General features: G+C 37.6%; 1 non-coding gene across 1 annotated transcript; it reads right to left on the reverse strand.

Annotated features, from left to right (window-relative positions):
* Window positions 1-21,240: 21,240 nt before the first annotated feature.
* Window positions 21,241-21,344, reverse strand: LOC130958915 (small nucleolar RNA R71). Its single transcript, XR_009078016.1, has one exon. It is a non-coding gene; the product is annotated as a small nucleolar RNA R71 (small nucleolar RNA).
* Between the last annotated feature and the right edge of the window lie 3,174 nt (window positions 21,345-24,518).

A 24,518-nucleotide genomic window follows, 5' to 3' on the forward strand; every position in this document is an offset into this window, starting at 1 on the left:
GTCACAGCATGGCTAATCAGCTGTCGGTTCTCGGTCAGGCCGGAATAAAATCCATCGATTCTTTTGCGTCTGTCACTAACGCCCCGCCTGCTAGGAGTTTGAAGCACGTCACAGTCATTCAATCATTGAATCCTACTCAGAATACCACAGACAAGGTTAGACCTTCCGGATTCTCTTGAATGCCGCCATCAGTTCTCGCCTATACCACAAAGACTCTGATCTCACGGAATGGCTGGCTCGTTTGTCAGGCGAGCACTCGGTTGTCAGGCGATCAACCATGCATCGTGTATCAGGAATCCAAGAGATATTCACTAGAGCCTCGTATGCTTGTAGAACAAGAGTGGTTGTCAGTCACTTTGTTCATGAGTGAGAATGATGATGAGTGTCACGGATTATCACATTCATCAAGTTGAAGAACAAGTGATATCTTGGACAAAGAACAAGCGGATTTGAATAGAAGAACAATAGTAATTGCATTAATACTCGAGGTACAGCAGAGCTCCACACCTTAATCTATGGTGTGTAGAAACTCCACCGTTGAAAATACATAAGAACAAAAGTGATCATTGGTTTCGGCCCCAAAGAGGGAACCAGAAGAACCAAGATGAAAATACAATAGTCAAAGGTCCTATATATAGAGAACTAGTAGTCTAGGGTGTACAGAGATAAGTAAATGACATAAAAATCCACTTCCGGGCCCACTTGGTGTGTGCTTGGGCTGAGCAATGAAGCATTTTCGTGTAGAGACTCTTCTTGGAGTTAAACGCCAGCTTTTATGCCAGTTTGGGCGTTTAACTCCCAATTAGGTGCCAGTTCCGGCGTTTAACGCTGGAATTTCTTGAGGTGACTTTGAACGCCGGTTTGGGCCATCAAATCTTAGGAAAAGTATGGACTATCATATATTGCTGGAAAGCCCAGAATGTCTACTTTCCAACGCCGTTGAGAGCACGCCAATTGGGCTTCTGTAGCTCCAGAAAATCCACTTCGAGTGCAGGGAGGTCAGAATCCAACAGCATCTGCAGTCCTTTTCAGCCTCTGAATCAGATTTTTGCTCAGATCCCTCAATTTCAGCCAGAAAATACCTGAAATCACAGAAAAACACACAAACTCATAGTAAAGTCCAGAAAAGTGAATTTTAGCTAAAAACTAATAAAAATATACTAAGAACTCTACTAAAACTACTAAAAATAATGCCAAAAAGCGTACAAATTATCCGCTCATCACCTGCTCATATGAAAGAGAAGAAAACAAGAAAAGAAGAGGAATCCTCTATGTCACAGTATAGAGATTCCTTTATGTTAGTAGAAGAAGAAAGGGGATAAGGAAAGGAGACTCCAAACAGAAATATAAGGATAGGGGTAGAGATGTGAGATGAAAAGAAGTGAAGAGAAGTGTTAGTAAATAAATAAATAAATAGAAAAAGAGAAGAGAGGGAGAATTCAAAAATAATTTTGAAAAAGTAGTTAATGATTTTCGAAATTAAAGATAAGATGTAATTAAAATTAAAATTTAAAACAATTAAAAAGAATTTTTGAAAAAGGGATGAGATATTTTCGAAAATTAGAGAATGAGAAGTAGTTAAGTTGTTTTGAAAAAGATAAGAAACAAACAAAAAGTCAAATAGTTAGTTGAAAAAGATATTAAAGTCAAATTTGAAAAGATAAGAAGATAAGAAGTTAGATAAGATATTTTAAAATTAAATTTTTGAAAAAGATAAAATTTTGAAAAAGATATGATAAAAAGATAAAAAGATTTAATTTAAAAATTTAAAATTACTTACTTCACTAACAAGAAACTACAAGATAAGATTCTAGAACTTAAAGATTGAACATTTCTTAACAAGAAAGTAACAAACTTCAAATTTTTGAATCAATCACATTAATTGTTAGTGAGTTTTCGAAAATTTGATATAAAGATAAGAAAAAGATTTTGAAAATAATTTGAAAAAAGAATTTAAAAAGATAAGATTTTTAAAATTGAATAAGAAACAACTAATTTTAAAAATTTTTGACCAAGTCAACCCAAAATTTCGAAAATTTGGAGAGAAAAAAGGAAAAGATATATTTTTTATTTTTGAATTTTTAATTATGAGAGAGAAAAACACAAACATGACCCAAAACATGAAAATTTTGGATCAAAACACAAGATGCATGCAAGAACACTATGAATGTCAAGATGAACACCAAGAACACTTTGAGATCATGATGAACATCAAGAACATAATTTTTGAAAAATTTTTTATGCAAAGAAAACAAGCAAGACACCAAACTTAGAAATCTTTAATGCATGGACTCTAACAAACGAAAAATGCATATGAAAAACAATAAACAACACAAAACAAGAAAACATCAAGATCAAACAAGAAGACTTGTCAAGAACAACTTGAAGATCATGAAGAACACCATGAATGCATGAATTTTCAAAAAATGCAAGAAAAAATTTTAAAAGCATGCAATTGACATCAAACTTAAAAATTGACTCAAGACTCAAACAAGAAACACAAAATATTTTTTATTTTTATGATTTTGTTAATTTTTTTGGATTTTTATTAATTTTTTTCGAAAATATTTTTGAAAAAAAAGAAAAAGAAAAGAAAAATTTTGAAAAAGATTTTTGAAAAGAAAATTACCTAATCTGAATAACAAGATGAACCGTCAGTTGTTCAAACTCAACAATCCCCGGCAACGGCGCCAAAAACTTGGTGGACGAAATTGTGATCATCAATGTTGTATTCTTTGTTGTTGTATGGAATAATTATAATGGCTCTTTGCTATGTGTGGACACAACTCCGTTCAACTTAATCAGCAAGTGTACTGGGTCATCCAAGTAATACCTTACGTGAGTAAGGGTCGATCCCACAGAGATTGTTGGTATGAAGCAAGCTATAGTCATCTTGTAAATCCCAGTCAGGTAGAGTCGAATGTAATTGGATTAGATATTTAAAAGATAAATAAAATAAAGGGATAGAAATACTTATGTAAATTAATAGTGGGAATTTCAGATAAGCGTATGGAGATAATGTGCCCTTTCTTTTTCTACTTTCCTACTTCTTCCTTCAATCCTTCTTACTCATTTCCATGGCAAGCTGTATGTAGGGCATCACTGTTGTCAATGGCTACATCCCATCCTCTCAGTGAAAAAGGTCCAAATGCTCTGTCACAGCACGGCTAATCATCTGTCGGTTCTCAATCAGGTTGGAATAGAATCCCTTGATTCTTTTGCGTCTGTCACTAACGCCCAGCCTTCAGGAGTTTGAAGCTCGTCACAGTCATTCAATCCCGGAATCCTACTCGGAATACCACAGACAAGGTTAGACTTTCCAGATTTCCATGAATGCCGCCATCAATTCTAGCTTATACCACGAAGATTCTGATTAAGGAATCCAAGAGATATGCGCCCGGTCTAAGGTAGAACGGAAGTAGTTGTCAGTTACGCGCGTTCATACGTGAGAATGATGATGAGTGTCACGGATCATCACATTCATCAAGTTGAAGTGCAACGAATATCTTAGAATAGGAATAAAGAGAATTGAATAGAAAATAGTAGTAATTGTATTGAAGCTTGAGGTACAGCAGAGCTCCACACCCTTAATCTATGGTGTGTAGAAACTCCACCGTTAAAAATACATAAGTGAAAGGTTCAGGCATGGCCGAATGGCCAATCCCCCCAAAACGTGATCAATGGCCTCCTAAGATGAAGAATAAAACAAAACTGAGACCAAAGATGTAACGTGGTCAAAAGACGACTAATACACTAGTAAAAAGTTCTATTTATACTAAACTAGCTACTAGGGTTTACAGGAGTAAGTAATTGATGCATAAATCCACTTCCGGGGCCCACTTGGTGTATGTTTGGGCTGAGCTTGATCTATCCACGAGCTGAGGCTTCTTCTAGAGTTGAACGCCAAGTTGTAACGTGTTTTGGGCGTTCAACTCCGGGTCGTGACGTGTTTCTGGCGTTTTACTCCAGACAGCAACATGAAACTGGCGTTGAGCACCAGTTTACGTCGTCAATTCCCAAATAAAGTATAGATTATTATATATTGCTGGAAAGCTCTAGATGTCTACTTTCCAACGCCGTTGAGAGCGCGCCATTTGGAGTTCTGTAACTCCAGAAAATCCATTTCAAGTGCAGGGAGGTCAGAATCCAACAGCATCAGCAGTCCTTTGTCAGCCTTTTTTCAGAGTTTTGCTCAGGTCCCTCAATTTCAGCCAGAATTTACCTGAAATCACAGAAAAACAAAAAAACTCATAGTAAAGTTAAGAAATATGAATTTTGCTTAAAAACTAATAAAAATATATTAAAAACTAAGTAAAACATACTAAAAACTACCTAAAAACAATGCCAAAAAGCGTATAAATTATCCGCTCATCAGCACGCGAGCTGTGTTTTTACAATACCACGCGTACGCGTGGCACCTGTTCCAGTAAACATGATTCTTAAGGTTTTTAAAACCTATTTCAAACTACTAAACCTCTATTTTCATTCTATTGGTCATAAATAATAGTGTTAAACCTAATAATCAGATGAAGTTAGGAAATGATGATAACTTGAAGGTGAAGTAAAGTTGAAAAGTGATGAATTGATTATGAGATGTTACAGACAAGTCATATATGATACTTGGCTGGGTATTTTGATGGAAGATTATGTATGAAATTTGGCTTGAATAATTTAATGATCTGAGATATGAGATTCTCTGGATGAAGTGTCGTGGCTTGCCACCACGTGTACCAGGTTGAAAGCTCAATACTCTGTTGACCCTACGATATAAATGTGACCGGGCACTATAAATTCCCTGGAAAGTATCCCTCATTGAGCAATATTAATTATTTGAGAAAAAGCTATGCATAGACTCTTGGGGATGCACGTCAAGGGACAATCTAAGATTTTCGGACTTGTCGGATTGGCTGGATAACCGACAGATGAGCCTCATCAGCCATAGGACAGGCATGCATCATATGCATATTACTTGAATTACTTGCTTGTGTATTAACTGGGTGTGCCTAAATGTACTTGCCATGTTAAATGTATATTTATTACCTGCAGTATTTGTAACCTTCTTGTGCTTGTCTTTATCTGTTTATTTGTCTGTGAAAAGCATGATGGAGTTGAAGGTATGGAGGAATGGCAGTATGGGACTTAGATTTAAGGTTAAGTTAAGTTAGGCTTTAATACTTTTAGAAAACCACCTTTTATGGCTTCTAGGATTGCCTCTGGCATTCTCAAGACCTTATATATTATGTGTGTGCACCTTTACCATACTGAGAACCTCCGGTTCTCATTCCATACTATGTTGTTGTTTTTCAGATGCAAGTCGAGAGGCATCTCATTAGGCGACTAGATACCAGAAGTGAAGTGGTGACTGGGTTATTGATGAGCGGATATTTTATACGCTTTTTGGGGGTAATTTCATGTAGATTTTAGCATGTTTTAATTAGTTTTTAGTTAAATATTATTAGTTTTTAGGCAAAAATCATATTTCTGGACTTTGCTATGAGTGTGTGTATTTTTCTGTGATTTCAGGTATTTTCTGGCTGAAATTGAGGAAGCTGAGCAAAAATCTGACTTAGGCTGAAAAAGGACTGCTGATGTTGTTGGATCCTGACCTCCCTGCACTCGAAATGGATTTTCTGGAGCTACAGGAGTCCAATTGACGCGCTCTCAACGGCGTTGGAAAGTAGACATCCAGGGCTTTCCAGCAATATATAATAGTCCATACTTTGCGCGAAGATAGACGACGTAACTTGGCGTTGAACGCCAAGTTCATGCTGCTGTCTGGAGTTAAACGCCAGAAAAACGTCATGATCCGGAGTTGAACGCCCAAAACACATCATAACCTGAAGTTTAACGCCAAGAAAGGCCTCTACTCGTGGATAACTTTAGTCTCAGCCCCAGCACACACCAAGTGGGCCCCAGAAGTGGATTTCTGCACCAATTATCTTTGTTTACTCATTTCCTGTAAACCTAGGTTACTAGTTTACTATTTAAACAACTTTTAGAGACTTATCTTGTACCTTATGACATTTTCAGATCTAAATTACATACTTTTGATGGCATGAGTCTCTAAACTCCATTGTTGGGGGTGAGGAGCTCTGCAGCGTCTCGATGATTTAATACAATTCCTTTGTTTTCCATTCAAACACGCGTGTTCTTATCTAAGATGTTTATTTGCGTTTAATTATGAAGAAGGTGATGATCCGTGACACTCATCACCTTCCTCAATTCATGAATGTGTGTCTGACAACCACCTCCGTTCTACATCAGATTGAATGAATATCTCTTAGATTCCTTAATCAGAATCTTCGTGGTATAAGCCGGATTGATGGCAGCATTCATGAGAATCCGGAAAGTCTAAACCTTGTCTGTGGTATTCCGAGTAGGATTCTGGGATTGAATGACTGTGACGTGCTTCAAACTCCTGAGGGCTGGGCGTTAGTGACAGACGCAAAAGAATCAATGGATTCTATTCCAACCTGATTGAGAACCGACAGATGATTAGCCGTGCTGTGACAGAGCATAGGAACGTTTTCACTGAGAGGATGGGAAGTAGCCATTGACAACGGCGACACCCTACATAGAGCTTGCCATGGAAAGGAGCCTTGCGTGTATTGAAGGATTTCAAGGAAGAGTTGAAGTCAAAGGACAAAGCATCTCCAAAACTCCAACATATTTCTCATTACTGCACAACAAGTAACACTGTTATTCTCTTTTATTTTTATAATCAAATCTAATAATTCCAACTTACAATTTTAAACACTTTGACATCCTAACTAAGATTAATAAAATAAATATCGATTGCTTCAAACCAATAATCTCCGTGGGATCGACCCTTACTCACGTAAGGTATTACTTGGACGACCCAGTGCACTTGCTGGTTAGTTGTGCGAATCATAAATTCGTGCACCAAGTTTTTAGCGCCGTTGCCGGGGATTATTTGAGTTTGGACAATTGAAGGCTTATTTTATTTCTTAGATTAGGAATAATTCCTTTTTGTTGTTATAGAGTCATCAAATTTTGATAGGATAATTTATTTTCAAAAATTTCTTTTCAAAATATTATTTTTCTTAATTAATTGTTAATTTTTCGTGAGTTTGGTGTCTTATTCTAAGTTTGGTGTTAATTACATATTTTATATTTTCTCTAAAATTCTCGTGTTAGTGTTCTTGGTTCTTCCTTGATTTTCAAGTTGTTCTTGATAATTGGTTATACCCTTTGGAACCTTTTTCAAAAATAATTTTACTTGATTTAATCTTGTGCCAAACTTTAAGTTTGGTGTTTTCTTGTTAATCTTTCATAATTTTCGAAAATTTTATTAAAGTTTTCTAAAAATTTTAAGTTTGGTGTTCTTCCTTTTGTTCTTGGTGTTCTTGTGAATCTTCAAGGTGTTCTTGAGTTTTTCTTGTGTCTTGATCTTAAAATTTTTTAAGTTTGCTGTTCCTTGGTGTTTTCCCTCCAAAAATTTTCGAAAATAAGGAGCATTAGATCTAAAAATTTTAAGTCTTGTGTCTTTTGTGTGTTTTTCTCTTTCATCATAAAATTCAAAATTCAAAAAAAAAAATTCTTTATTTTCTAACTAACTTTAAACTACATTTTTCGAAAATTTTACATAAAAATTCAATTTTCAAAAAAAAAATTCTTTATTTTCTAACTAACTTTAAACTACATTTTTCGAAAATTTTACATAAAAATTCAATTTTCAATTTCAAAATATTTCCACTTTCTTTTTTTATTTTATTTTATAAAAATTAATTTTTATAAAATAAATAATATCAACATATATACCATTTCTTTTATTCCAACATGGAATTAAATGGGAATGAACAGTCCAAGAGGACTCTGGGGTCATATGCTAACCCCACTACTGCTTCATATGGGAGTAGTATTTGTATACCCTCCATTGGAGTTAGTAGCTTTGAGCTGAATCCTCAGCTCATTATCATGGTGCAGCAAAACTGCCAGTATTCTGGTCTTCCACATGAAGAACCTACAGAGTTTCTGGCACAATTTTTACAAATTGCTGACACAGTACATGACAAAGGAGTGGATCAGGATGTCTACAGATTATTATTGTTTCCATTTGCTGTAAAAGATCAAGCTAAGAGGTGGTTAAATAACCAGCCTAAGAACAGCATAAAAACATGGAAACAGCTGTCAGAAAAATTCCTGAATCACTATTTCCCTCCCAAACGGATGACACAGCTAAGGCTAAGCATCCAAGGCTTCAAACAAGGAGATAATGAATCCCTTTATGATGCCTGGGAGAGATACAGAGAGATGCTAAGAAAATGCCCCTCTGAAATGTTTTCAGAATGGGTGCAATTAGACATCTTCTACTATGGGCTTACAGAAAAAGCTCAGATTTCTCTAGACCACTCAGCTGGTGGATCTATACATATGAGAAAAACAATTGAAGAGGCTCAAGAGCTTATTGATACAGTTGCTAGGAATCAACATCTGTACATAAGCAGTGAATCTTCCATGAAAGAAGAAGTTAAAACAGTAACTGCAGAACTCAGTCCAGTGGATCAGGCTAATGAATTCAATCAGCAATTAGACTTTCTAACTCAGCAGCTAGCCGAATTCAAGGAAATATTACAAGAAACAAGAATGGCTAACAGGAACATGGAAGTACAATTAAAGCAGACAGAAAAGCAACTGTCAAAACAAATAACAGAAGAATGCCAAGCAGTTCAATTAAGAAGTGGGAAAACATTAAATACCTCACTTCAAAGCAGCAGGAAACCAAGAAATGAACAGATGGATACTCAAAATCCCTCTGAGGACAATCAGAGCCCAGAGAGGAATAAAGCTGGCGCTGAACGCCCAGACTATGCTCATTCTTGGCGTTCAACGCCAGAAACAAGCATGAATCCGGCGTTGAACGCCCAAAGGGAGCATGGTTCTGGCGTTCAAACGCCAGTAACAAACAAGGAAGTGGCGTCTAACGCCACTCCAGCTCCCACCACTGGCATTCAAATACCAGTGGGAAATCAGTCACATACAAGTGCTGATAACAACCTTTCTAAAAAGGCTTCCCAACCTACTTCTGTAGGTAATAAACCTGCAGCAACTAAGGTTGAGGAATACAAAGCCAAAATGCCTTATCCTCAAAAACTCCGCCAAGCGGAACAGGATAAGCAATTTGCCCGCTTTGCAGACTATCTCAGGACTCTTGAAATAAAGATTCCGTTTGCAGAAGCACTTGAGCAAATACCCTCTTATGCTAAGTTCATGAAAGAGATCTTAAGTCATAAGAAGGATTGGAGGGAAACTGAAAAAGTTTACCTCACTGAAGAATGCAGTGCAGTCATTCTGAAAAGCTTACCTGAGAAGCTTAAAGATCCTGGGAGCTTTATGATACCATGCACATTAGAGGGCACTTGCACCAAGCAAGCTCTATGTGATCTGGGGGCAAGTATCAACCTAATACCTGCATCTACTATCAGAAAGCTTGGTTTAACTGAGGAAATCAAACCAACTAGGATATGTCTTCAACTTGCTGATGGCTCCATTAAATACCCATCAGGCGTGATTGAAGACATGATTGTCAATGTTGGGCCATTTGCCTTTCCTACTGACTTTGTGGTGCTGGAAATGGAGGAGCACAAGAGTGCAACTCTCATTCTAGGAAGACCTTTCCTAGCAACTGGCCGAACCCTCATTGACGTCCAAAAAGGAGAAGTAACCTTGAGAGTCAATGAGGAGGAGTTCAAATTGAATGTTGTCAAAGCCATGCAACATCCAGACACCCCAAATGACTGCATGAGTGTTGATATTATTGACTCTCTGGTAAGAGAGGTCAATATGGCTGAGAGTCCCGAATCAGAGCTAGAGGACATCTTTAAAGACGTCCAGCCTGATCTGGAGGAGTCAGAGAAAATAATAGAACCTCTGAAAATCCCTCAGGACGAGGAGAAACCTCCTAAACCCGAGCTCAAACCATTACCACCTTCCCTAAAATATGCATTCTTGGGAGAAGGTGATACCTTTCCTGTAATCATAAGCTCTACCTTAGATCCACAGGAAGAGGAAGCACTAATTCAAGTGCTAAGGACACACAAGACAGCTCTTGGGTGGTCCATCAGTGATCTTAAGGGCATTAGCCCAGCTAGATGCATGCACAAGATCTTACTGGAGGGTGACGCCAAGCCAGTGGTTCAACCACAAAGGCGGCTGAACCCAGCCATGAAGGAAGTAGTGCAGAAAGAGGTCACTAAATTACTAGAGGCTGGGATCATTTATCCTATTTCTGACAGCCCCTGGGTGAGCCCTGTCCAAGTCGTCCCTAAGAAAGGTGGCATGACAGTGGTTCATAATGAAAAAAATGAACTGGTTCCTACAAGAACAGTTACTGGATGGCGCATGTGTATTGATTACAGAAGGCTCAATACAGCTACCAGAAAGGATCATTTTCCTTTACCATTCATAGACCAGATGCTAGAAAGACTAGCAGGTCATGAATACTACTGCTTCCTGGATGGATATTCAGGTTATAATCAAATTGCAGTAGATCCCCAGGATCAGGAGAAAACGGCATTTACATGCCCATCTGGAGTATTTGCATACAGAAGGATGCCATTTGGGCTATGCAATGCACCTGCAACTTTTCAGAGGTGCATGCTTTCAATTTTCTCTGATATGGTGGAAAAATTTCTGGAAGTCTTTATGGATGACTTTTCAGTGTTTGGAGACTCATTCAGCTCCTGCCTTAACCATTTAGCACTTGTTCTAAAGAGATGCCAAGAGACCAACCTGGTTTTAAACTGGGAAAAATGCCACTTTATGGTGACTGAAGGGATTGTCCTTGGGCACAAAATTTCGAACAAGGGAATAGAGGTGGATCAAGCTAAGGTAGAGGTAATTGAAAAATTACCACCACCTGCCAATGTTAAGGCAATCAGAAGCTTTCTGGGGCATGCAGGATTCTATAGGAGGTTTATAAAGGATTTTTCAAAAATCGCTAAACCTCTGAGCAACCTGCTAGCCACTGACACGCCATTTATCTTTGATAAAGAGTGTCTGCAAGCATTTGAGACTCTGAAAGCTAAATTGGTTACAGCACCAATCATCTCTGCACCAGACTGGACATTACCATTTGAATTAATGTGTGATGCCAGTGACCATGCCATTGGTGCAGTGTTGGGACAAAGGCATGACAAGCTTCTGCACGTCATTTACTATGCCAGCCGTGTTTTAAATGACGGACAGAAGAATTACACAACCACAGAAAAAGAACTACTTGCAGTAGTTTACGCCATTGATAAATTCAGATCCTATTTAGTAGGATCAAAAGTGATTGTGTATACAGACCATGCTGCTCTTAAATATCTACTTTCAAAGCAGGATTCAAAACCCAGACTTATAAGATGGGTGCTGCTTCTGCAGGAGTTTGATATAGAAATAAGAGACAGAAAAGGAACAGAGAATCAAGTAGCAGATCACCTGTCCCGAATAGAACCAGTGGAAGGGGCGTCCCTCCCTCTCACTGAGATCTCTGAAACCTTTCCGGATGAGCAACTCTTTGCCATCCAGGAAGTGCCATGGTTTGCAGACATTGCAAACTACAAGGCAGTGAGATTTATACCCAAAGAGTACAGTAGACAGCAAATAAAGAAGCTGATCACAGATGCAAAGTATTATCTTTGGGATGAGCCATATCTCTTTAAGAGATGTGCAGACGGAGTAATCCGTAGATGTGTGCCTAAAGAAGAAACACAGAAGATCCTATGGCACTGCCATGGATCACAGTATGGAGGACATTTTGGAAGTGAGCGAACAGCCACAAGAGTCCTCCAAAGCGGCTTCTACTGGCCTACTCTCTATAAAGACTCCCGAGTGTATGTACTTAATTGTGACAGTTGCCAAAGATCTGGCAATCTACCTCACAGTTACGCCATGCCTCAGCAAGGGATCTTGGAGATTGAGTTGTTTGATGTATGGGGCATTGACTTCATGGGACCATTCCCACCATCATACTCAAACACTTATATTCTGGTGGCAGTGGATTATGTATCCAAATGGGTGGAGGCTATTGCAACACCCACCAATGACACTAAAACAGTGTTAAAATTCCTCCAGAAACACATCTTCAGCAGATTTGGTATCCCTAGAGTATTAATCAGTGATGGGGGCACTCATTTCTGCAATAGACAACTTTATTCTGCTCTGGTGCGTTATGGAGTTAGCCACAGGGTAGCTACCCCATATCACCCACAGACTAATGGGCAAGCTGAAGTCTCAAATAGAGAACTCAAAAGAATCCTGGAACGGACTGTAATTAACCGTAGAAAGGATTGGGCAAGGAGCTTGGATGATGCTCTGTGGGCATACAGAACAGCATTCAAGACCCCTATAGGGACCTCTCCATACCAGCTTGTGTATGGAAAGGCATGTCACTTGCCAGTGGAACTGGAACACAAGGCCTATTGGGCAACCAGATTCCTGAACCTTGATGCCAAGCTAGCCGGAGAAAAACGATTGCTCCAGTTAAATGAGCTAGAGGAATTTAGACTCAATGCTTTCGAAAATGCAAAGATTTACAAAGAGAAAGCGAAAAAATGGCATGATAAGAAATTGTCATCCAGAGTCTTTGAGCCGGGACAGAAAGTTCTGCTATTTAACTCTAGGCTCAAATTATTCCCCAGGAAATTAAAATCCCGGTGGAGAGGTCCATATGTCATTACAAACGTATCACCATATGGATACATAGAGCTTTAGGATAATGACTCTAACAAAAAGTTCATTGTTAATGGACAAAGAGTCAAACATTATCTTGAAGGCAATTTTGAGCAAGAATGCTCAAAACTGAGACTTAATTAAAACTCAGTAATGATCCAGCTAATGACATTAAAGAAGCGCTTGCTGGGAGGCAACCCAGCCATTTACAAAGTTTATTTACTAATTATATAAATTTTCTTTTTTTACAGGTATATGTCCAAGTATCTTCAAAGGGTAAAAATAGCAATTAATTGGATTCACAAAGTTATAAGGGAAATTGGAAGCTCACTGGCGTGAAAAAGCTAGTAAGAAACATTTTGGGCGTTGAACGCCCAAAAGAAGCACCCACTGGGCGTTCAACGCCAGTAAGGGTAGCCTTCTGGGCGTTAAACGCCAGAAAGGAGCATCTTCTGGGCGTTAAACGCCAGAAAGAAGCACCTTCTGGGCGTTTAACGCCAGATTGACAGCATCCTGGGCGTTTAGAAAAACGCCCAGTAACAAAGGACTTCCTGGCGTTCAACGCCAGAAAGATGCATCAGCTGGGCGTTGAACGCCCAGGAGAAGCAACATTTGGGCGTTAAACGCCCAAACCATGCAGCAGTTGGGCGTTTAACGCCAGGATGGTGGGGAGGAGGTAAATTTCGTTTCTTTTCACGAATTTCTTAATTTTTATGTTCCAATTCATGATTTCTTGCATAAACATATTTTAAATTATCACCCCTCAATTCAAATTAGTGTTCTAAAAATCCTAATTTCTAAAATCCCTTTTTCAATAATATCAAATGTATCCTAATCCATAAAGACAAATTATTTTCAATCCAATCAAACTCTTTAAGTTTTGTTTTCAAAACTCAATCATCTCTTTAAAAATATCTTTTTCAAAATTAAAAATCCAAATCTATCTTTTTTTTAAATTTGATTCATATCTTTTTCTTTTAAAATTATATCTTTTTCTGATCATATCTTTTAAAATCACATCTTCTATCTTATCTCTTTCTTATTTTTCGAAAATTTCCCCACCCCCTCCCCATATATTGTGTTTGGCGTCCCAATCTTCCTCACCTTGCCACACTTGCTCTCTTCCTATCCCTCTTCTTTCTTCTCTTTTGCTTGAGGACAAGCAAAGCTCTAAGTTTGGTGTGATTATCCGTGATCCCAAAAACATACTCATCAAATTCATGGCCCCCAGAGGAAAGCAACCCACCCAAAGGGGCAAGAAAGAAAGTGCTCCAAAGCCCCTTTGGAATCAAGGGAAGTTCTTAACTAAAGAACATTCAGATCATTATTACAAAATAATGAGTCACAGATCAGTGATCTCGGAAGTCAAATTTGATCTGAAAGAAGATGAATATCAAGAGATTCAAGAGCAAATTCGAATCAGGAATTGGGAAATTCTGACCAATCCTGAAACGAAAGTGGAAAGGAACATGGTTCAGGAGTTCTATGCTAATCTATGGCAGACAGACAGGCAAAGACTAATTGGAGCTGCTCTCTTTGACCATCAGACCTTAGTCAGAGGAAAGATCATTCATACCAATTCTGACAAGATCAGGGAGATATTCAAGCTTCCTCAACTAAAGGATGACCCAGACTCCTTTAACAGGAGAATGATGAGGGTCAATAAAGGGCTGGACAAAGTTCTGGAGGATATATGCGTCCCTGGAGCCAAGTGGACCACCAGCACGACTGGCGTCCCAGTTCAACTCAAAAGGGAAGATCTAAAACCAGTAGCCAGAGGCTGGCTGGATTTCATTGGGCGTTCCATATTGCCCACCAGCAACCGTTCTGAAGTAACCATCAAAAGAGCTGTCATGATTCACTGCATCATGTTGGGAAAAGAGGTAGAAGTCCATCAGCTGATCTCATGTGAACTATATAAAATAGCAAACAGGAATTCTAAGGACGCCAGATTGGCCTACCCAAGCTTAATTTCTATGCTCTGCAAAGATGCTGGAGTAAAGATGGGAGTAACTGAATATATCCTAATTGAAAAGCCCATTACTGGAATATCAATGGTCAGACAACAGCAACAAGATGATCCAACCAAGAAAAGAGCACAAGAAGCTCTCCCAGAACTGCCTCAATTTGAATATTGGGAACATCTTGAAGCTTCTATTTCCAGATTGCAAGAAGCTATGGACCAAATAAAGGAAGAACAGAATAATCAAAGTAGCATGCTGTGCAAACTGCTTAAGGAACAGGAAGAGCAAGGGCGTGATCTAAGGGAGCTGAAGCGTCAAAAATTAATCCTTGAACAACACCCCAAGGATTAGAAGAGCATGCCCTCCTCAAAACAAAAGGTTGTTGAGTTCTAATTTTTCTGCTTTAACTTAGTGATAGTAGTATTATAGAAATTTACCTTAGGAGATATTTAGTAGTAGTAATTAGTATGTCTATTTTGATTTTATTTCCAATTAAGCTATAATTTATTTTTCTCATCATCATCAGGCATAAATAAAGTAGTAGAATTTTTTTTTTAGAATAAAGAAGTAATTTATATTTTTGAGTTCTTAGTAATAAAGACTATAATTAATTATATGTGGTGGCAATATTTTTTGTTCTCTGAATGAATGCTTGAACAGTGCATAAATTGTACCTTGAATTTGATGAATATTGGCTCCTGAAAGGATGAGGAACACGAAAAATATTATTGATGATCTGAAAAATCATGAAATTGATTCTTGAAGCAAGAAAAAGCAGTCAAAAAAAAAAAACAAGCCATGAGCCCTAGGCAAGAGTAAAAAGGATCCAAGGCTTTGAGCATCACTGGATAGGAGGGCCCAAGGAAATAAAATCCAGGCCTAAGCGGCTAAACCAAGCTGTCCCTAACCATGTGCTTGTGGCATGCAGGTCCAAGTTACAAACTTGAGACTGAGTGGTTAAAGTCGTGATCCAAGGCAAACAGAGTGTGCTTAAGAGCTCTGGACACCTCTGACTGGGGACTTTAGCAAAGCTAAGTCACAATCTGAAAAGGTTCACCTAGTCATGTGTCTGTGGCATTTATGTATCTGGTGGTAATACTGGAAAACAAAGTGCTTAGGGCCACGGCCAAGACTCATAAAATAACTGTGTTCAAGAATCAACATACTACACTAGGAGAGTCAATAATACTATCTGAATTCTGAGCGGATATTTTATACGCTTTTTGGGGGTAATTTCATGTAGATTTTAGCATGTTTTAATTAGTTTTTAGTTAAATATTATTAGTTTTTAGGCAAAAATCATATTTCTGGACTTTGCTATGAGTGTGTGTATTTTTCTGTGATTTCAGGTATTTTCTGGCTGAAATTGAGGAAGCTGAGCAAAAATCTGACTTAGGCTGAAAAAGGACTGCTGATGCTGTTGGATCCTGACCTCCCTGCACTCGAAATGGATTTTCTGGAGCTACAGGAGTCCAATTGACGCGCTCTCAACGGCGTTGGAAAGTAGACATCCAGGGCTTTCCAGCAATATATAATAGTCCATACTTTGCGTGAAGATAGACGACATAACTTGGTGTTGAACGCCAAGTTCATGCTGCTGTCTGGAGTTAAACGCCAGAAAAACGTCATGATCCGGAGTTGAACGCCCAAAACACATCATAACCTGGAGTTTAACGCCAAGAAAGGCCTCTACTCGTGGATAGCTTTAGTCTCAGCCCCAGCACACACCAAGTGGGCCCCAGAAGTGGATTTCTGCACCAATTATCTTTGTTTACTCATTTTCTGTAAACCTAGGTTACTAGTTTACTATTTAAACAACTTTTAGAGACTTATCTTGTACCTTATGACATTTTCAGATCTAAATTACATACTTTTGACGGCATGAGTCTCTAAACTCCATTGTTGGGGGTGAGGAGCTCTGCAGCGTCTCGATGATTTAATACAATTCCTTTGTTTTCCATTCAAACACGTGTGTTCTTATCTAAGATGTTTATTTGCGTTTAATTGTGAAGAAGGTGATGATCCGTGACACTCATCACCTTCCTCAATTCATGAATGTGTGTCTGACAACCACCTCCGTTCTACATCAGATTGAATGAATATCTCTTAGATTCCTTAATCAGAATCTTCGTGGTATAAGCCGGATTGATGGCAGCATTCATGAGAATCCGGAAAGTCTAAACCTTGTCTGTGGTATTCCGAGTAGGATTCTGGGATTGAATGACTGTGACGTGCTTCAAACTCCTGAGGGCTGGGCGTTAGTGACAGACGCAAAAGAATCAATGGATTCTATTCCAACCTGATTGAGAACCGACAGATGATTAGCCGTGCTGTGACAGAGCATAGGAACGTTTTCACTGAGAGGATGGGAAGTAGCCATTGACAACGGCGACACCCTACATAGAGCTTGCCATGGAAAGGAGCCTTGCGTGTATTGAAGGATTTCAAGGAAGAGTTGAAGTCAAAGGACAAAGCATCTCCAAAACTCCAACATATTTCTCATTACTGCACAACAAGTAACACTGTTATTCTCTTTTATTTTTATAATCAAATCTAATAATTCCAACTTACAATTTTAAACACTTTGACATCCTAACTAAGATTAATAAAATAAATATCGATTGCTTCAAACCAATAATCTCCGTGGGATCGACCCTTACTCACGTAAGGTATTACTTGGACGACCCAGTGCACTTGCTGGTTAGTTGTGCGAATCATAAATTCGTGCACCAGTTATTTTGTTGTACAGTGATATATATATATATATATATATATATATATATACACACTTAGCTTTCTCTCCGCGTGACTAATGAGCGGATAATTTATACGCTTTTGGCATTATTTTTATGTAGTTTCTAATATGTTTTAGTTACTTTTTAGTATATTTTTATTAGTTTTTATGAAAAAATCACATTTCTGGACATTACTATGAGTTTGTGTATTTTTCGGTGATGTCAAGTATTTTCTGGCTGAAATTGAGGGATCTGAGCAAAAATCTGATTCAGAGGCTGAGAAAGGACTGCAGATGCTGTTGGATTCTGACCTCTCTGCACTCAAAGTGGATTTTCTGGATCTACAGAAACCCAATTGGCGTGCTCTCAATTGCGTTGGAAAGTATACATCTTGGGATTTCCATCGATGTAAAATAGTTCATACTTTGCTCGAGATTTGATGGCCCAAACTGGCGTCCAAACGCCCACCAAAGACCATTTTCTGGCGTAAAACGCCAGAACTGGCACCAAAGCTAGGGTTAAACGCCCAAACTGGCACCAAAACTAGAGTTTGAACTCTAAGAAGAGCCTATGCATGTGAAAGCTTCAATGGTCAGCCCAAACACACACCAAGTGGGCTCCAGAAGTGGATTTCTGCACTATCTACTCATTTTCTGTAAACCTAGTTTACTTGTTTAGTATAAATAGCACTTTTTACTATTGTATTCACATATTTTGGACCATTCTTTGATCCTTAGATCAGGTCTTTGAACCCTATTTCGATTGTATTATTCCATTTGGGAGGCTGGCCATTCGGCCATGCCTAGACCTTGTTCTTATGTATTTTCCAACGGTGGAGTTTCTACACCTCACAGATTAAGGTGAGGAGCTCTGCTGTTCCTCGAGTATTAATGCAAGTATTATTGTTTTTCTATTCAATTCACGCCTACTTCTCCTCCAAGATATACTCTCGTACTTAATTCATTTAAGTTAGAATGAAGGGGTGACCCGTGACAATCACCCAATCTTCGTTACTCGCTTAGCCAAGATTCGCGTGCCTGACAACCACAAAGTGATCTACATGATTTTTAACGTAGTCATTGGACGACAGCTGGAGTATACTCTCTTTGGTCTCTGACTCACGGATCTGGATCACCTCTCCTGACAGTCGAGCATTCTAATCCATGACGTTAGAACCTTCGTAGTATAAGCTAGAATCAATTGGCAGTATTTTTGAGATCCGAAAAGTCTAAACCTTGTCTGTGGTATTCTGAGTAGGATCCGGGATGGGATGACTATGACGAGCTTCAAACTCGTGACTGTTGGGCGCAGTGACAGTGTGCAAAAGAATAAATGTATTCTATTCCGGCACGTTCGAGAACCGACAACTGATTAGCCATGCGGGAAACCGTAGAGGACATGTTTTCACTGAGAGAACGGATGGTAGCCATTGACAACGGTGATCCACCAACATACAGCTTGCCATGGAAGGCAGTACACATAATTGGATGAGGACAATAGGAAAGCAGAGGTTCAGAGGCAACAAAGCATCTCTAAACGCTTATCTGAAATTCCCACCAAGGAACTACATAAGTAACTTTATTTTATTTTCCGCTTTATCTATCTTTTAATTATCAAAATCTCATAACCATTTGAATCCGCCTGACTAAGATTTACAAGATGACCATAGCTTGCTTCAAGCCGTCAATCTCCGTGGGATCGACCCTTACTCACGTAAGGTATTACTTGGACGACCCAATGCACTTGCTGGTCAGCTGGGCAGAGTTGTAAAAAAAAGTGCAAAATCATGATTCCGCGTACCAAGTTTTTGGCGCCGTTGCTGGGGATTGTTCGAGTTTGGATAACTGACGGTTCATCTTGTTGCTTAGATTAGGTAATTTTCTTCTTGTTTCAACCTTTATTTTATTTTCAAAAAGTTTTCAAAAATCTTTCAAAAAAATTTTTTTCTTTTTTTTCGTTTTTCCAAAAATTTTTTGAAAAAATTTAATAAAATCATAAAATCAAAATTTTTTGTGTTTTTTTTAGTCTAGAGTCAAATTTTAAGTTTGGTGTCAATGCATGTTTTTATTTTTCTAGCATTTTTTGAAAACTCATGCATATATTCTTCTTGATCTTCAAGTTGTTCTTGATGATTGTCTTTGTTTGATCTTGCGATTTTCTTGTTTTGAGTCTTTTCTTATTTTTCATATGCATTTTAAATTTGTTAGTGTCTAAGCATTAAAAATTTCTAAGTTTGATGTCTTGCATGCGTTTCTATTCTTAAAAATTTTTCAAAAATATGTTCTTGATGTTCATCATGATCTTCAAAGTGTTCTTGGTGTTCATCTTGACATTCAAAGTGTTCTTGCATGTTTTCTTTGTTTTGATCTTAATTTTTCATGTCTTGAGTCAATTTGTTGTTTTTCTCTTTCCTCATTAAAATTCAAAAAATAAAAAATATCTTTTCCTTATTTCACTCATAAATTTCGAAATTTTGGGTTAACTTAGTCAAAGATTTTTTAAAATTTAGTTATTTCTTGTTAGTCAAGTCAAAATTTCAATTTAAAAATTCTATCTTTTCAAATCTTTTTCAAAAATCAAATCTTTTTCATTTTTCTTCTTAATATTTTCAAAAATTTTAAAAATTGATTTTCAAAATCTTTTTCTTATTTTTAATTCATATTTTCGAAAACCTTGCTAACAATTAAGGATTTGATTCAAAAAATTTCAAGTTTGTTACTTTCTTGTTAAGAAATGTTCAATCTTTAAAATTTTAGAATCATATCTTTTAGTTTCTTGTTAATCAAGTCATCAACTTTAATTTTCAAAATCAAATCTTTTTTAAATTCCTTTTTCAAATCTTTTTCAAAATAAATTTAAATCATATCTTTTTCAAAACTTAATTTCAAAATCTTTTTCTAACTTCTTATCTTTTCAAAATTTATTTTCAAATCTTTTTCAATTAACTACTTTTCTCTCTCTAATTTTCAAAAACGACTAACAACTTTTTCAAAAACCTCTTTAATTAACTAATTGTTTTAAACTCTTATTTTATTTTATCCCTTTCTTAATTTTTGAATACTAACTAATATTTAAAATAAAAACAAAAATATTTTTCCTTTTCTTTTATTTAATATTTGAATTTCTCTTCTCTCTCATCTCTTTCTATTTATTTATTTACTAACACTTCTCTCCTTCCTAAAATTCGAACCTTCTCTCCTTCTCTGTGTTCGAATTCCCTTTATTTTCTCTCTACCTCATTCTTCTCTTCTTCTACTCACATAAAGGAATCTCTATACTGTGACATAGAGGATTCCTCTTCTTTTCTGTTCTCTTCTTTTTCACACGAGCAGGAACAAGGATAAAGATATTCTTCTTGAAGCCGATCCTGAACCTGAAAGGACTCTGAAGAGGAAGCTAAGAGAAGCCAAAGCACAATCTCTGGAGAGGACTTGATAGAAATTTTCGAAAAAGAAGAAGACATGGCAGCCGAAAATAACAACAATGCCAGAGATGTAAGTAAGATGCTTGGTAACTACGCTGCACCAACTTCCAACTTATATGGAAGAAGCATCTCAATTTCTACCATTGGAGCAAACAACTTTGAGCTTAAGCCTCAATTAGTTTCTCTAATACAGCAGAACTGCAAGTTTCATGGACTTTCATCAGAAGATCCTCATCAGTTCTTATCTGAATTCTTGCAGATCTGTGATACTGTTAAGACCAATGGGGTTAATCCTGAGGTCTACAGACTTATGCTTTTCCCTTTTGCTGTAAGAGACAGAGCTAGAACATGGTTAGACTCACAACCTAGAGAAAGCCTGAACTCTTGGGACAAGTTGGTCAATGCTTTCTTGACCAAATTCTTTTCACCTCAAAAGATGAGTAAGCTCAGAGTGGACGTCCAAACCTTCAGACAGAAGGAAGGTGAATCCCTCTATGAAACTTGGGAAAGATACAAGCAATTAACCAAAAGGTGTCCTTCTGACATGTTTTCAGAATGGAGCATCATATGTATATTCTATGATGGTCTGTCTGAAATGTCAAAGATGTCACTAGATCATTCTACTGGTGGATCCTTTCATCTGAAAATGCCTGCAAAAGCCCAGAAACTCATTGAGATGGTTGCAAATAACAAGTTCATGTACACTTCTGAAAGAAATCCTGTGAATAATGGGATGACTCAGAAGAAAGGAGTTCTTGAGATTGATATTCTGAATGACATATTGGCTCAGAACAAAATATTGACTCAGCAAGTCAATATGATTTCTCAGAATCTGACTGGATTGCATGCTGCATCCGGTGGTGCTAAAGAAGTCTCCTATGAAGGAGAAGCTTATGACTCTGAGAATCCTACAATGGAAGAAGTGAATTACATGGGAGAATCCTATGGAAACACCTACAATCCTTCATGGAGGAATCACCCAAATTTCTCATGAAAGGATCAACAGAAGTCTCAACAAGGCTTCAATAACAATAATGGTGGGAGAAATAGGTTTGGCAATAGCAAATCTTTTCCATCATCTTCTCAGCAACAGACAGAGAATTCTGAGCAGAGCCTCTCTGGCTTAGCAAACATAGTCTCTGATCTATCTAAGGTCACTCTCAGTTTCATGACTGAGGCACGGTCCTCCATCAGAAATTTAGAGGCACAAGTGGGTCAGCTGAGTAAAAGAGTTACTGAAACTTCTCCTAGTACTCTTCCAAGCAATACAGAAGAGAATCCAAAAAGAGAGTGCAAGGCCATCTACACGTCTAACATGGCCGAACCTGTAGAGGAGGGAAAGGCAGTGATTTCCAGTGAGGAAGACCTCATGGGACGTCCACTGGCCAATAAAGAGTTTCCTATTGAGGAACCAAAGGAATCTGAGGCTCATCTAGAGACCATAGAGATTCCATTGAACTTCCTATTACCATTCATGAGCTCTGATGAGTATTCTTCCTCTGAAGAAGATGAAGTTATTACTGAAGAGCAAGTTGCTCAGTATTTAGGAGCAATCATGAAGCTGAATGCCAAATTATTTGGTAATGAGACGTGGGAGGATGAACCTCCATTGCTTATTAATGAACTAAACGCCTTGGTTCAGCTGAAGATACCTCAAAAAAAAAACGAATCCCGGAAGGTTCTTAATACCTTGCACCATTGGCACCATGACCTTTGAGAAGGCTCTGTGTGACCTGGGGTTAAGTGTAAACCTCATGCCACTCTTTGTAATAGAGAAACTAGGGATCTTTGAGGTACAAGCTGCAAGAATCTCACTGTAGATGGAAAACAAATCAAAGAAACAAGCTTATAGACTTGTAAAGGATGTCTTGGTAAAGGTTGAAGGCCTTTACATCCCTGCTAACTTCATAATCCTAGACATTGGGAAGGATGAGGATGAAACCATCATCCTTGGAAGACCCTTGATAAACCCCAATTTGACGGTTTATCTTGTATTGAATTTAGAGTATTTTGTAGACCTTTTCTCACATTTACCCAATGAATTAGCATGGTTTTGTGTATTCTCCTTTAATTATGCTTAAGAGTGAAAACATGCTTTTTAGGACTTAAAATAGCTAAATCTAATTTTTCTTGATTCCATTAGATGCCTTGATATGTTTGCTAAGTGATTTCAGATTTAGGAGGCTAGGATTGGACCAAGGGAATGAAGGAAAAGCATGTAGAAATGGAGAACTCATGGAGAAATAAAGGAAACGCAAAAGCTGTCAAGCTGACCTCTTCGCACTTAATCGACCATAACTTGAGCTACAGAGGTTCAAATGATGCGGTTCTAGTTGGGTTAGAAAGCTAACATTCGGGGCTTCGAAACGATATAAGATTTGCCATAGTTGCTATACGTATAAGGACGCGTACGTGCACTGTACGCGCACGCGCCGTTGGTGCACGTGATCACTTCATGCAAACTCGTGGCTAGCGAATTTACAAGCCTTGTGGGCCCAATCCAACTCATTTCTAATGCTATTTAAGCCAAGGATTGAAGAGGGATGAACAAGTTAGTTACCATTAGTCATAGTTTAGTTTTAGAAGTAGTTTCTAAAGAGAGAAGCTCTCACTTCTCTCTAGGATTAGGATTAGGATTAGGTTTAGTTCTTAGATCTAGGTTTTAATCTTTGCTTTCTTCCACTTCTATCTCTCAATTCTTTGTTGCTACATTCTTCTTCTATTCTTTTGTTGTAATTTCCTTTATGTTGTTCGTATATTTTGTTGTAGATCTAGTATTGTTCCTTCTACATTCTTCCAATTCAATAAGAGGTAATTCATAATAAATGTGTCTTCTTTGCTTTTCTATTGTTGATCTCTTGTTTTTTGTAGTTGTAGATTCCTTTAATTCTTGCATTTAATAATGTTTACTTCTATTGCACTTTATGTGTTTGTTGAAATGTCCCTTTTAGTTTTAGTGTAGATTTTGTTCCTCTTGGCCTAGGTAGAGTAATTAGTGACACTTGAGTTATCTAATTCCTTTGTTGATTGATAATTGGAGAGATTGCTAATTGGTTTGGAGTGCACTAAAGCTAGTCTTTCCTTGGGAGTTGGCTAGAACTTGTGGCTCAAGTCAATTCATCCACTTGACTTTCCTTTATTTAGTAAGGGTTAACTAAGTGGTAGCAATGAACAATTCTCATCACAATTGAGAAGGATAACTAGGATAGGACTTCTAGTTCTCACACCTTACCAAGAGCCTTTTATAGTTGTTAGTTTACTTTTCTTGCCATTTATAATTCTTGTCTAAAAATCCTAAAAACCCCAAAATAACTCACAACCAATAACAAAGCACTTTATTGTAATTCCTAGGGAGAACGACCCGAGGTTTAAATACTTCGGTTTATAGATTTTAGGAGTTTGTACTTGTGACAAACAAATTTTTGCATGAAAGGATTATTGTTGGTTTAGAAACTATACTTTACAACGAGATTTCATTAGTGAAATTCTAAACCGTCAAAATTCCAATCATCAAAATGGCACCGTTGCCAGGGAGTTGCAATGGTGTTATGTTATTGGTTATTGTATATATGTGAATAGTGTGAATATGTTTGCTTTTGTTAGCTCTTGCTAGTTTTAGGATTTAATTTTCTTGCTTCTTATTTGATTTTGTTTTCATTTTCCTCTTGCTATCATGAATTCTCATTTTGGCTATGAGTGTGATTACAACTATGTTGTAGG

Source organism: Arachis stenosperma, chromosome 10, assembly GCF_014773155.1.
Source record: "Arachis stenosperma cultivar V10309 chromosome 10, arast.V10309.gnm1.PFL2, whole genome shotgun sequence".
Lineage (NCBI taxonomy): Eukaryota > Viridiplantae > Streptophyta > Magnoliopsida > Fabales > Fabaceae > Arachis > Arachis stenosperma.